This window comes from Limulus polyphemus, unplaced genomic scaffold, assembly GCF_000517525.1.
Source record: "Limulus polyphemus unplaced genomic scaffold, Limulus_polyphemus-2.1.2 Scaffold987, whole genome shotgun sequence".
In the NCBI taxonomy this organism is placed as follows: domain Eukaryota; kingdom Metazoa; phylum Arthropoda; class Merostomata; order Xiphosura; family Limulidae; genus Limulus; species Limulus polyphemus.
The window spans coordinates 87,453-101,560 of record NW_013666597.1 but is presented as its reverse complement, the minus strand read 5'-3'; the positions used below and the strand labels follow the sequence as shown (position 1 = coordinate 101,560).

The following is a 14,108-nucleotide window of genomic DNA, read 5'->3' as shown; positions in this document are numbered from 1 at the left end:
GATATAAAAGTGAGAAATAGAACCAGCACATAGTATTCAAATTCAACTGAAATACGGAGAGAGAGAAACAAAACACACGCACTCGCTCAAACTTGACAGACTCAAATAAAACAATGAAAAACTAATATCAGTTGAAGACAAACACCCCCATTTTTCTATTGTGCATAGAAATTAGTATTATTAAGAATTAAGCACAGATGCCGACAAGATGCCAGAAGAGGTTTAACACTGAAGGTAGATTATGTTTATTTTGAGTAAATGTCATTTTATTTCGTGTAATCTCTGTTGAACAATTAACATTTCTTAAGAATAGAGCTTGTTCTGTGGTTCATTAATTATAAACAAAAGTTCACTTTTTTTTTCAGATCTAGAGGTAGCCCTTACTTATCATAACAATAAATATGTGTTGCAATTTCCTTTATGACTTCAATTTTATCTTCCCTGTTGCCAAAAACAGACGCAGTATGAACAGTTCCTTCTCAGTCTTGAAAACAAAAATTGGCTTTACAAGTCAAATTATAATTACCCGTAGTCTTAAAAATGATAAGAGATTATGTTTGCTTTTGAGAATTTCAAGGTACACAACTCGTCCCTTTATTTCCTGTTACGATATTATTCAAATGTATTTATATATGTGTGTTTAAAAGATAAAACAAATTGCTATTACCTCTTCTTGACGTATCGATAACTTTCAAGTTATTGAAGTTTTTTACTTTGGAATACCTTACATTGTAATGAGCATGATTTGAAGCGCAACTGAACCATAACTATAAAACAAACTATTGCATGTAATTATAAGCAGTAATATTATTTTAAATTTACTCTTATTAACGTTTTTACTGTGTCAAACCGGAAATACTCCTTACTTTGACCGGAAATAACAGACTATTAGCTATACTACATTGGAAGAAATCCCAAAGAATTATATAGAAATTCATTTAACGTAACACGTGCATTTCCATGTGTGTTACCGGTTGTCTAACATATTCAATTGGAGGTATTTCTTTCCTTGACAATATATGGCAGAATTATACATTATAACATAGGCAAAGCTCTGCTTTCGTATGAGCTTGGTTGGCATGTCGAAAACAGCTCTTACGACCGAAATATATTTCGCTTTTTCTTTTCTTTCAGAGCAAACTTCCTCGCCATAACGCTGGAAAGTCAGAATGGCGTTTAAATTATTTTCAAACAGACATTCTACACTGCATTCGGTACTTCTAACATAGCATGATTGTAATGAAAAGACCAGCTATTAAAAATGCCCTTTCCAGAATAACAAAAACAAACTTGCTTTGGTCGAAATATATAAGGAAAACGTCAATTACAAAAATTAAAGTGATTCAGAACACCACAATGACAAATAAAGATAAATGTAAAATAACGAGTGGTATTAAGCAATCCAAACATTTGAATTTTCAGAACAGTGTCAAACGTGAAACTATTATTCGAGCTGTTAGGTTTTTATCAACCATACCTTCATTCATAAATGAAAATGAGGCCGTTGAATATATCCTTCCAAATCTGCCATTAAATACATTTAAAAAAAAGAAGAAAAAACGTTTTAAATACTAAGCGTCAAAATAATTAAACACTTAAGTCGCAAGCATTCACAAAATGACGCAATGTATATATACATTAGTCCTTCCTGAACAAAGATAGCAGTTATAATTAACCCGAGGTTTACTGCGTGTATCCGTTTCTTCAGTTGTATATATACATTAGTCCTTCCTGAACAAAGATAGCAGTTATAGTTAACCCGAGGTTTACTGCGTGTATCCGTTTCTTCAGTTTCCACCGGAAGACCCAGTCCTAGCTAACACTCAGTTATCGCCCAGGTGTACCTGTGGCTTTCCTGTTGAATACAGTTATATATATATATATATACACAGTTACAAAATTGTGCACTATTATTATTTACTCAGACTTGTAGAAACAAGCAACTTTTCTTCTGTCAAATATTTGATAAAGCAGCCTAAACCATAACGGTCGTTATCCATACTTTAAACTGACGTAGAAATATATCTTAATTCCACATGTGTGAAAACAATGTTGTTGTTTTTTCTTTTGCGTTGCGCAACGCAAAAATTCAACGTTCTTGTTTTTGTGTCTGTTACGTATTCGAAAAATAATGGCAGATTCCAACCAATTATATGATAATTGTTTAGATGCCATTTCAGAAAATGCGAGGGACTTTTTTTTATCTATATTTCTTCAACTGGATTTGTTGCTAGAATAATAAGTAAATAAGAAAGATAACTATCAATTCAACAACTAAGATTATTTGTTTGGATCACGGCCCAGACTAGGGGGTTGAAAGTGTTGTTAAACATCAAACATTCAACAACGATCCGCCGGATGTTACCCATAGTTTTTAAATTCTAAAAGAGCGCATAACTTGCATGTTAACTTCTTATATTGGATTTGAATAATACCGAAGTAAAACATTCGCATTAGGATAGAGATTTGTTGCACTAGTAAATGCACAAGTCAATAAAGTAACCATACAAGTAAAATTTATTAAAATTGATGTATATAATAATAATAATAATAAAGGACTGATATAAACGTTATATTATAGTTTGTACCTTACATACCAGTTATTTGAGGTGATTGTATAGAGAATGTTGACACAGTTAAATAACTAACTACACAGTCATACACTCGTACTTGCTCATACGTCCAGGCAGAGTTATCACAGCTCCTGCGGAGGAAGGTCAAAGTACATTACAACCTCTGTGTATGTGTGCGTTTGCACAAGTATTGGCCAACTTTGAGTCTCGAATTGCTAAATAGAAATGATAAGAAGTTATAATTAGACGTGGGCGGAATTTGGACGGTATCTACGAAATGGTGAGTTGGGATTTATCTCGAAATATTTTCAAATTATAAAACTTGCTTGTGTACATTTTCTTATTTCTACCAAGTTAAATCCGTAAGCACACAAAAACACATAAAGAAATGAAACATGACATTCAGGTCTGTTTCACGGCTTGCTGACAATGATAATTTCTGTAACCCTTAATCCGATAGAAATATGGAGTTCAGGAAAACGCCATTGCAATCAGTTAATAAGACTTGTTGAAGTTTAAAATGTCCCTACGTTTAAATGCTCTTATAAGTTTGAGGTTGAAAACGGAACATGTCCACACGTGTTTGACTTGATTTAATATTATTTTGGAAACTACCCAAAAATGTATATCAAAAGTAAATACTTAGCTTAATAAACAGAATTCTAAACCTAATGTGAAAGGTATCTGATAAGTAAGCAGACGACAGAATACCAAATTTAGTTGTTCGTAAAAAACAGAAGGTTGCCGTTCTGTTGGAAAAAAAATAAGAATTTGCTCAATTGAGAGGAAGAATTAATCCACAGTGACCGACAAAATGTACGTTACTGCATAATAATTATGCCGATCCCTTTCATAAAATAAGTTTGTCGTTGTGTGTATAAACGCATGTCCTCAGACAAAGGGTACAGCAGAATATTGTAAGGATACTGATACAGAAGGTTAAATCCACTATTGAAACGAGACTAGAAATATGCAAGTAAAACTAGAAGGGCTAACATTTGAAAGGGGATGCAATATATCTTCCCTCATCCACTTTATTTGATAAAATCCTCAGAATGCAGTAGATTTCAAGAGAGAATGGTATTCCAGGCAGGGTGAGGGGGCATCAACTACAACATATGTATTTCAAATGAAAAGTTACTTAACAAAATATCAACTTGCGACTGTGTGAGAAAGTTGTGTTGGAGCATAGTAACTTGTGGTCTTTTGTTAGATATAACAGTTTATATGTAAATACATGTATTTTCAATTACAAAAACTTTGCAAGTAATTTTTGGTCAAACAAAACTTATTTTTCGACACGGTAAATGGAATTTCTTGTCTTATACGAATTAAAACAATACACTGTGAAGTTTATCTAAGCAGACAATGTCTCTAGGTCCAGAGCTCCTTATTACATACATTGTAAATTATTTTTAACTTTGACCCTGTTAAAATAAAAATAAAAACATTACACTCAATTTTATCTGCCTCAGTCAGTTACTTAGCATTAACCCCTATAAAATCAAAAGCAAGGCCAAGTCAAAAATCTGTCTACTTTAGTCTTTGGGGTTTGTCGCACGATATATATATGTACGAAGTCTTATTTGGATTGATAGAAAAATAAGCAAACTGTAGACCAAAGTTTGTTTTTCTAATGATGGAACTTAGATCTCTAAAATTGGAACAATAGCTTAAATCAAAAGATGAAAAATGAGTCCAGGTGTATTGGACCAAGGTGTATGCCTACTAAGTGTTAAGATACCCGGGTGTATTGGACCAAGGTGTATGCCTACTAAGTGTTAAGATACCCGGGTGTATTGGACCAAGGTGTATGCCTACTAAGTGTTAAGATACCCGGGTGTATTGGACCAAGGTGTATGCCTACTAAGTGTTAAGATGCCCGGGTGTATTGGACCAAGGTGTATGCCTACTAAGTGTTAAGATGCCCGGGTGTATTGGACCAAGGTGTATGCCTACTAAGTGTTAAGATGCCCGGGTGTATTGGACCAAGGTGTATGCCTACTAAGTGTTAAGATGCCCGGGTGTATTGGACCAAGGTGTATACCTTCTAAGTGTTAAGATGCCCGGGTATATTGGCGAGGTGCACAATCATAATTGTTGGAAAGAAGAAAAAGAAAGAAACATAACTAATACAATATGCTCCCCACTCCCTGTGAGCGAGATATCATAACCTATGTTTTATATTCAGATTCTGAAACTGATATATTTTATGTTGCTCAAGAATTTAAACGACTGTTCCTGAAATGCTTCAATGTGTTCTTGAAATGTTATGAACTTTATAGTTTTTAAAGCTTCATAATAAAAATTGTATTTAATACGACCAATTTGAGTTATAAGTGGAGAGCCGTGAGATAAGTTAAATATATATCTGATGAATCACGGTTGATGGAAAGTGTACGAACAATGATTTATTCATTGTCTGAGTGTGTTTGTGCCTCTGTCTTACTGAAATGTAAACCTTTAAATCTATGTGTAAAGCAAAATGAAAGAGCTCAGCTGGAAAGGTTTAAATTTACTATTAAGAGAAAAACTGAGAAACTGCAATGCGTGAAACAAAAACAATATGGTGTGAAAAAACTTCGGGGAAATTCTACATTTGTTAACAAAGAAAAAACGTGCAGAAAAATTACAATTTTCATTATGTTCGTTTGTTTGAAGTTAAGCACAAAGCTACACAAAGGGCTATCTGTGCTCTGCCCAACACGGATATCAAAACCCGGTTTCTAACGTAGGTCCGCAGACATGCCGTTGTGCCACTGGGGGGCCTTTTCATTCTCAAAAGTATATATATATATATATAAGTAATCATGGAGAAGTAAAAAAATCCATTTGTAACAGAAGCTTTTGACATTTCTGCATCATAATAATAAGCCGATCCTTGAGATGAAATAAGTTTGTCGATGTATGTGTAATAATATTTCAATAAGAAAATGGCACAGTAAAATAAATACAGATGGTTGAGATTGTTATATTAAAATTATTTTGAATATACAGTCCAGCGTGTCACATAACAGCCACACGCGGTATAAAATCGCGATGATACAGAAAGTATCACAACTACATTTTGACATTGTTTGGCGTGTCGCAGGTAGTGTGATGCCACTGAAAGTTGATCGCTTTTGTAACAAACCCTTCCGAGGAAAAACATGTAGATCTGTTTGTATTTTCTTTGGCGCGATGTTGATCCATGCAGGACAGGCGTATTCTATTACTGGTCGTATGTGCCGTTTGTATATCTTCAGTATGTTGTTGAGCAATGTGACTGTGTTATTTCCAGACAGACTTCTTACCTGGTTTACTTTGACGTCTTGGACGGTAATTCAAGGTAGTCTATTCAAATAGGCAAAACACTGGAACCAACTACATGACTTGGAATTAATACTACATGCAGAACCCTGGTGGACGTTATTAACGCTTGTGGGATATCTAACTTCCTTTGTTTCACTAGAGTACTTAAGTCGGGTACTTTGTTTTAGCCTATGATATTTTAATTCAATTATATTGCAACTAAATTCTTATTCTATTTCCTTTTTTAAATTATATATATATTTAATTTCTTCATTCAATTAACTTTTTGAACAAGGGTGGAGTCTGCTTAGAGGTTGGACAATGATTGGACGACGGCTAGTCTGGAGATTTCCGGTTTCCTTTTTGAGACGAAATTCAATATAAGTATTTTTTTTTTCACTTATTATTTCTAATATTCTCTCAAACGACGAGTGGGACAAAGAAGGGTCCGGTTGATTTCTGATCACCCCTCATTTATTTATTTATCTAAACCTAAATACTGCCACGGAAAAAAGTTCTGTCTCCTGATTTTGGTTTCTTGTAGCAATCACATGACACAGAGGAATAAGAAGCCCGGTCAGCTTCGGTGATAAAACACTGTTTTTAAATAAATATTTTTTTTTGTTTCAAACTAGACTTGTGTTTTGTTTGTCTTCCTTTACTATTCCTATCCTATTTATTCTTCATTTAACAGTCCTGAAACTGCGTTAGGCAGGAAGTTTTAGCTTTTCTGCTGGATATTAGCGGACCTGAATACAACACAAGTTCATATATTAGGTCGTCAAGAAATTAATGCCGCTTTTTGTAGATGAAAAAATCCGAACAACTTATATATCAAAACAAAACATTTATTAAATGAAATAGTCTCTATTCTTATCGATGATGCTTTTCTACCTTATAGTCTGGTTGTTAATGCCCTGATTAAAGAAATCACTTGGCTTTGAAGCAAAAAACATGTCGTTGTCCTCTTTAACACCTTCCACATTTGCATACGTTTTCCCATTATGGTGGTGTTGCAGCGAACAAAAATTATGGTAATCTGATGGTGTCATATTTGGAGAATATGGTGGGTGGGGGAGAACTTCCCAACCCAACTCTATATTCTTGTGCTGCATCAAACGTGCCACATATGGACGTGCATTGTCGTGGAGAAGAACACCTTTCCGATTGACGAGTGAAGGGCGGTTCTGATGAAGGGCTTGATTTAAACGTTCCAGTTGCTGACTATAGATCTCTGCATTAACAGTTCGCTGTGGATTGAGAAGTTCGAAATGAATTACTCCTTTGATATCCCACCAAATGCAAAGCATCACTTTCTGTGGATGGAGTCCGGGTTTTGAGTTCGGAAGTGGTTTTTGTCTAAGACTGAGCCATTGTTTTTTGGCGTTTTATATTCGTGTAGCGAATCCATTTTTCATCAACGGTGACAATTCTGTGCAAAAATGGTTCACGCGCATAACGCGCCAGAAGAAACGATGCTCATCGAGAGTTCGTGAGGCACCAAAACACCTTCTTTATGGAGTTTTTCCATATTCCTTAGGTGTTTATGTATTGTTTCATTAGAGAAATACAATTTCAGGGCCATTTCATGAGTGTGCTGCCTTGGGTTGGACTCAAGAACCGTCTTCAAAGCATCAATATCAATTCCATCATGTCGGCCCCTGCCATCTCAGTTTTTAAGGCTAAAGTCACCTGAACGAAATTTGCTGAACCATCATTGACACTTACGAACGTTCAAAACATTTTCATAAAGTTCTTTGATGTTCTTTGTGGTTACAGAGGCGTTGTTTCCTTTCTTGTATTCAAACAGCATTACATGCCGAATGCGTGTCTCGTCGTGTGCCATCACTACAAAGGATTAGAGTATACTAAACTTTACACATTATATAGGCTACACTAACGTGACGTTTAGGTGGTTCGTTTAACTATTATATTGAAAGTGTTCCAAAACGCGACATTCATTTCTTGACGACCTAATACAAAAACACATTTTACGATCTCAAAACATTTCTTTCTTTTGGAAAAAAACATTTTGCTGAAAAGTATAAGATATTGTAACTTTAAAGTACTAGCTTACTGGCCAGTTCTGCAGTATAGTAATGTTTCATTACAACAAAGATTTTAAGCAAGTTCATAAAAGTGCTAATTGAATTTGATACAATATCTAACGAGGCCGCGTCTGTAGACAAAATTTGCACGCTGAGATGAAGAAACTTCCCCAAAGACCTGACTTTGAAATGTCAAATGTCAATATACAGGGTGTCCGGAACCTTAGGTGATTTGCAGGTTTTCTTAATTTCAAGTTTGTAACTGATTGTGGTGCTGCCAAAACATGAGAAAGTCGAGTTAATCCTGTTGAAAAATCAAACATGTTTCGAATTACAAGGACAGCACGTGAAACACGTTCTGTAAAATTCGTGTAAGTACCTATGGTTCCAGACGTTTCGAACAACCTGTAATATAGGGAAATGATTTTTCCAAGCCAGATCCAACAAGAATATTAAATTTCAACCTGTAACTTAACCTACGTACGCTAGCTTGATTTCTTTAAGCCAGCTCCAAAGATATTGTTTCGCTACATTTCAATACAGTTAGAATTTGAAGCAGGAATCACACTTTGAGGTCAAAGGTAGAAAAAAGGCAAAATGTTGTTTAAACAAAACATCCACACATATATAACAAGAGTTAAAGTGTTCAAGATCGACCAAGTGTATAAACTATTAACAATGCTAAACAATTTTCAATAGATATAAAAGTACCTCTAGTTACAAAGAAAACTAAGAGCCAATCACTGTTTATGGCTACATAATTCCAAAGAAAAGACGTAGAAATAAAATTTTGTTTTCATTTATAGGATTTAAAGTTCTCTAAACTATATATTTGCCTCCCTGTGGCAAAGCGGCATGTCTACGGACTTATACCCGTGGTGGGCAGAGCACAGATAGCCCTTTGTACAGCTTTGTGCTTAATAACAAATAACAACTAAACTATATTTAAATTACTTGATTCCAAAGAAATTATTATCAACTTAAGATTCAGATGGTTACACAGATATAAAAATAATATACAGAACAAGGATTTTCCTGTATAGTTTTTCTACTATTCAATTTTTTTAAATCGACACACACACCTATATATATACATATGTGTGTGTGAAAAGAAACTATTAAAAAGTCTATAAATGTCTAACAGTCCAATGCGTCTTTGTTAAGGGTTCCCAACTTTCTCAGTATTTCCAGAACATTCCGCATCCTGACTGATGCTCCTCGCCCAACTAATGTATACATACCGAGTACCTTAACAGTACTGTGTATTTGCTACAGTCCTCCTCCCTCCACGACACATTCTTGGGACCCACAGTTTGGGAATTCCTGATCTATGTAACATAATTCTCAGAATCAGTCGCTTTTCAGTGACTAAGGAAAGTTACACACCCCTGTTGTGCTTTAACCTTACACAAACTTATAATTCTGTCAAAAAGTCCCCCAGTGTGTCAGCTGTAAGTTTACTGACTTGCAACGCTAAAATCCGGAGTTCGATTTCCAGTAGTTGACAAAGCATAGATAGGCTATTGTGTAACTTTGGACTAAAAGAAACAAACAAAACAAACTCTATTTAAAAATGTAAACAAAAATACTTAGGAAATTTTGGCATAAACACGATTCATGTGTTTTTGAAAGGTTGCAAAAAATTTCTCATGTTAGGCATGTAAATCATATGTTTTACCACAAAATATCACTATGAAGAAATTTATGTGAAACCGTATTTCTTTTCTTATCTCTACGTGTATTTCATACCATGACCTTCAAAGATAAAGATGTATAAAGACTTATATCTAGAGGTACCAACAATAACTCTTGTCTACATCCTAAAATCATGGGATACATAAACTATTTACAGTGAAAGTTTTAAGATTTAGGGCACCTTAAAACCCATTCCCTTAGATGGCATATAATCACCAAATGCAGCCAAAATAACATCTTTTGTATTTTAATTGATATAATCCTGACAAAAATGTTATTCTCTACTTATTAATTTTAATGAAAGTTGCCTGCCGCTTGAGACTTCCTTGTGCAAACTGTAGGAAATCATCTGGGCCACGTGCCAAACCTACACATTTCTACAGTCCCCCAAAGATCAATTTCACAATGATAAGCTCCAATGACATAGCGGAATGTCTGTGGACTTACAACGCTAGAAACCTGGTTTCGATACCTGTGAAGGGCAGAGCACAGATAGCCCATTGTGTAGCTTTGTGCTTAAACTACAAACAAATGAGTTTCAAAATGACAAACCTTTCATGTAAACGAAATATTTCTAAAGTTTATGAATCAGAAAAAATGACATAAACTCTGCTCATGAGATCTATTTACACAATTATTTACTTCAAAATTATCACGTTTTACGTGATAAATATTCTTATATTACTTCAAAATTAAGTTGAGTATCATGGATATCCTCTGAACCTCATAGCAAGTATTATATTTGTCTTATAAAATATTTCTTGTATATATATATTTATATATATAAGCACATGTTTGCGTATTTGTTTGTCTGGTTAAGTTCAAAGTTGCACAATAGGCTGTCTGAGTTGTAGCATCGCGAGGATCGGACCCCAAGTTTTAGCGTTAAAAGCCTTCATGACTACCACTGAGCCACCTTGGTGTGTTTGTGTATCAGTTACAATATGATTGTCCATGTCAACTACAAATCAGCCAACGTACATCACGAGATTTTGCTCATATCCTGACCTCGATGCACACACACACATATACATATGGTTTACTATTATGAAAATATCCTTTTTCGAAGTACATCACTCAGTACGAACCGACTGAACTCTGATGTTTATTTTCACCGTAAGGTGTCATCAAAAATTTAACACTAACGCACTCCAAGAACAATAACTTCAAACGTTAATACCAAGAAATAAAACTTTATGCGGTACATGCCCTTCTAAAAGTTACACAGGACAAACATATTAGCTATAAAACAGCCTGAATATGTAAGTAGAATTAACCCTAAAGTTTCCGATGGGGTTTATCTGAAACACATGTTGCTTGAGGGTACATGATTATATTGTTAAGCACAAAACTACACAACGGGCTATCTGTGCTCTGCCCATAGTAGATACCGAAACTCAATTTTTGACGTTATAAGCCCACAACTGAGACACCTTGGGGAGATTTGTTGGTTACAAGGTCCTTAGTGAATACAAGTAATATAACGAAAATAATATAAGCAAGAGTACAACCAGCATTACATTTAGTCTCAATAATTACTAAGAACATTAGTGATATAACATATTGTTAACACTGAGAAAAAACAATAACATTAAACGACTCCACGATGCAACACGTGGATCGCATCAATATTGAACGGTATAAAAAAAGGTCGGAAAGTTGAGGGTTAAACGAAATTTATGTCTGTCAATCTCTTTTCTTAATAGGCACAAATATTTACAAGAAATATGGAATATATTGTTTATCTAAAAGGAATATAACAAAGGCTTTTTAAATTTTTGAAATTCTATTTCATTTACGAAGTACCTTCCTATGTAGTTTTAGATGTCCCCCTTTTTTCACGGTTTATTTTAAGGAAATTTTAGAACTGCACAAATCTTTGAGGCATGTGCCATGACCCAGTGTTTGAGATTCTCTGAGTCTGAGAAGCATTTGTAATGGCTATGTTTTAACATTTTATATATTTTAAGTGTTGTCAATAATTTTTATTTGCTTTATATTCATTGTGAATGATAGTGGTCTAGCAAGTTGTCCAAGTTTTACGTTTCACTTCATCCGTAATTGGTATTCATTGTCACCTATCAATGGTACGGCAAGTATTTTAAAATACCTAATGTAGTTGTAAATTCGCTATATTATACGTAATTTAGTAAATGGATCGCTTTTATCCTAATATTCCATAATTACATCGTGTTGATGAAACTCGTACGACACTACTTTGTACCTGTGAAGTCTGTGTACGATAAAGCCTATTAGGTTGGAAGCTGTTAAGTAATTTCAAGTAATGTTCGTTTCCTAAGTGTAATACTAGTATGTTTTTGTTTCAGGTTGTCAAATATTCAAATTGAGTCAAATTTTACGTAAAAAATGGACTTAAGAAAATGGTTGCAGTCTGCAAAGGAGAGAGGGGAAAATACTGAACCTAGTTCTATTAGTACATAGGTCAAGCCAGTCACAGAGCCTAAACTCAGCACAAGTTCCAGTGGACAGGACATGCCAACCACTGATTCTGAGCCCAGCACCGGTTCTGGTAGACAACACATGCCAAATTCGCAGAAAGGGGAAGAAAATACCAAGGAAACTCCCGGTACTGCAAATGTAAGAGATGTATTAATTCACATCCATAGAAATGGGCGACATTACGTTCGTTATAATTTATGCAGTAAAGACCTTGATATGGTCAAAAAGTTTACCTTTAAAGGCAAGATACCTTCCACTGCCATTGATACTGGCACAATTTACAGAGGATCTGTTGTAGAAGCCCATTTTAGTTCTGATGCCCATAACGCTGTGTTGCTTAAGAAAATATACGATAGCCTTTCGAAAATCCAGTTGATGAAAGAAACCCCAATGGGTAAGGCTATTTCAAAAACTAATGAAGAGTTAGCTAATAAGATTGATATTTTGCTCATTCATGTTTATGGAGATGAGCAAAAAAACTTACTTTATCTGCAAATTATTTTCCTGTGAGAGTGATAGTGTGCAGGAAGTCACAGTCTTTTAACTTTAATGATAAATCTAAGGAGGTAAAACTTGATCAAAACTTGCAGTATGTCTCACCTGTTAGCCACCTGGAGATGCTAAAGTGTATTGTGGAAGCAGACAGGGCCTTGCTTTAAAAAAAAAAGATAGAACAGTCCATAGCAATATCCCTTAGATGTGATGGGTCAGTTGACCGAACTCAGATAGACAAGATTTTTGTAATGGCAAAGCTAGTTAGCAAAATTGGTGAAGATGAAACGGTGTTCTTAGGTGCAGCAGAACCTGAAATAATGGAAGCACAAGAACATTTTAATGCAGTTAAGACTGCCTGCAAAGACACAGTTGGTGGACCCACAACAGAATATATTTTCCAAAATATTTCATCAATAGTAACTGATGGAGCCAGTGTTAATACTGGAGAAAGAAATGGTCTGTGGGCATTATTTGATTCCATTGACTCTGAAATCCCAAAACTTAAAATCTGGTGTGCTGTTCATCGCACTCAACCTTTTTTCACACTTCTGGTTTAAGAACATGACATTTGAAAGAATTAGCCAGGACAAATGATCTAGCATGTCTGTCCCTTCCAAAAAGTATTTGAAGTTCGTTTCCATGGTGAATTCTGTTCTAGAATCATGGCATGCATTAGTGCTGTATATGCAGCAGCAGTCTTAAGACAAACAAAACAAACCTAGAATTGCTTGCATTTATAGCTGATGTGCTGGCAGTATTTTCAGGATTTCAGAAGAAAATGTAATCTGATAATATTACACTGCTCGATATTCAACGAGAGGTGACACTTGTGAAGACAGATATTGGCAACCTCCAGAAGACACCTCTTTTAGGAGGGTTGGGTGTCTAGTCTTCAAGCACAGTCACAGCTAGTCGAAAGTGATGAGAGATCCTTCTATATGCTGAAAGGAATTAAGCAAACTAGTGATGAACCAAGGTGGAGAAGAGGTCATCATATTTTTGTTACAGACAGACGCGATTTATCGGCAATCAAAGTTAAGCTCACAGAAGCACTAAAATAATTTTTAACTCAAAGGTTTAGCAATGACAAAGAGCTTTTGGAAACCTTTGGTTCCTTTCCTCAAATTTCAAAAGGATGCAGACCTAGAGGCAGTCCACAAACTTATGTGTCCAGATTTAGATCTTATGGCTTTGGGCATGGAGTACAACGATTTTACAGAGTCAGGGCAATTCTCTAACCTAACCATCTTAAAAATAATCAACCAGCTTTTAGCTGCAAGTGGGCACTTTGATACTTTGGCCAGAGTTTTGGCAGCAAAGCCACATTCAGCAGATGTGTAGAGACTTATCAGCTCCAGCAAATGCACTGAAAAGCATAGACTGCTCAAGAATGACATTAGAGACAGAGAATTATTATTTATACGTCTATTACAATATGCTCCAATTGACTTGTGGGATCCACGGCCTGCTGTTCTCACCTGGCTTTCCACAAAGGCATGTCGAACAAGAGAAGTAACCAAAGCAAAGGAACAGAATTACTTTAAAT

At 35.1% G+C, this 14,108-nt stretch overlaps 1 protein-coding gene across 7 annotated transcripts in view; it reads right to left on the bottom strand.

Moving 5' to 3' along the window:
* Nucleotides 1–14,108, bottom strand: part of LOC106461565 — an 89,102-nt gene that overhangs the window by 31,398 nt on the left and 43,596 nt on the right. Inside the window, exon 1 of one of the 7 annotated variants that reach the window (XM_022388559.1) lies at nucleotides 2,598–2,788. The exons of the other annotated variants lie outside the window; for them this stretch is intronic. The gene's annotated coding sequence lies outside the window, so the exon portion shown is untranslated. Of the gene's footprint in view, nucleotides 1–2,597; nucleotides 2,789–14,108 lie in introns of those variants that run through there. 7 annotated transcript variants of the gene reach the window in all.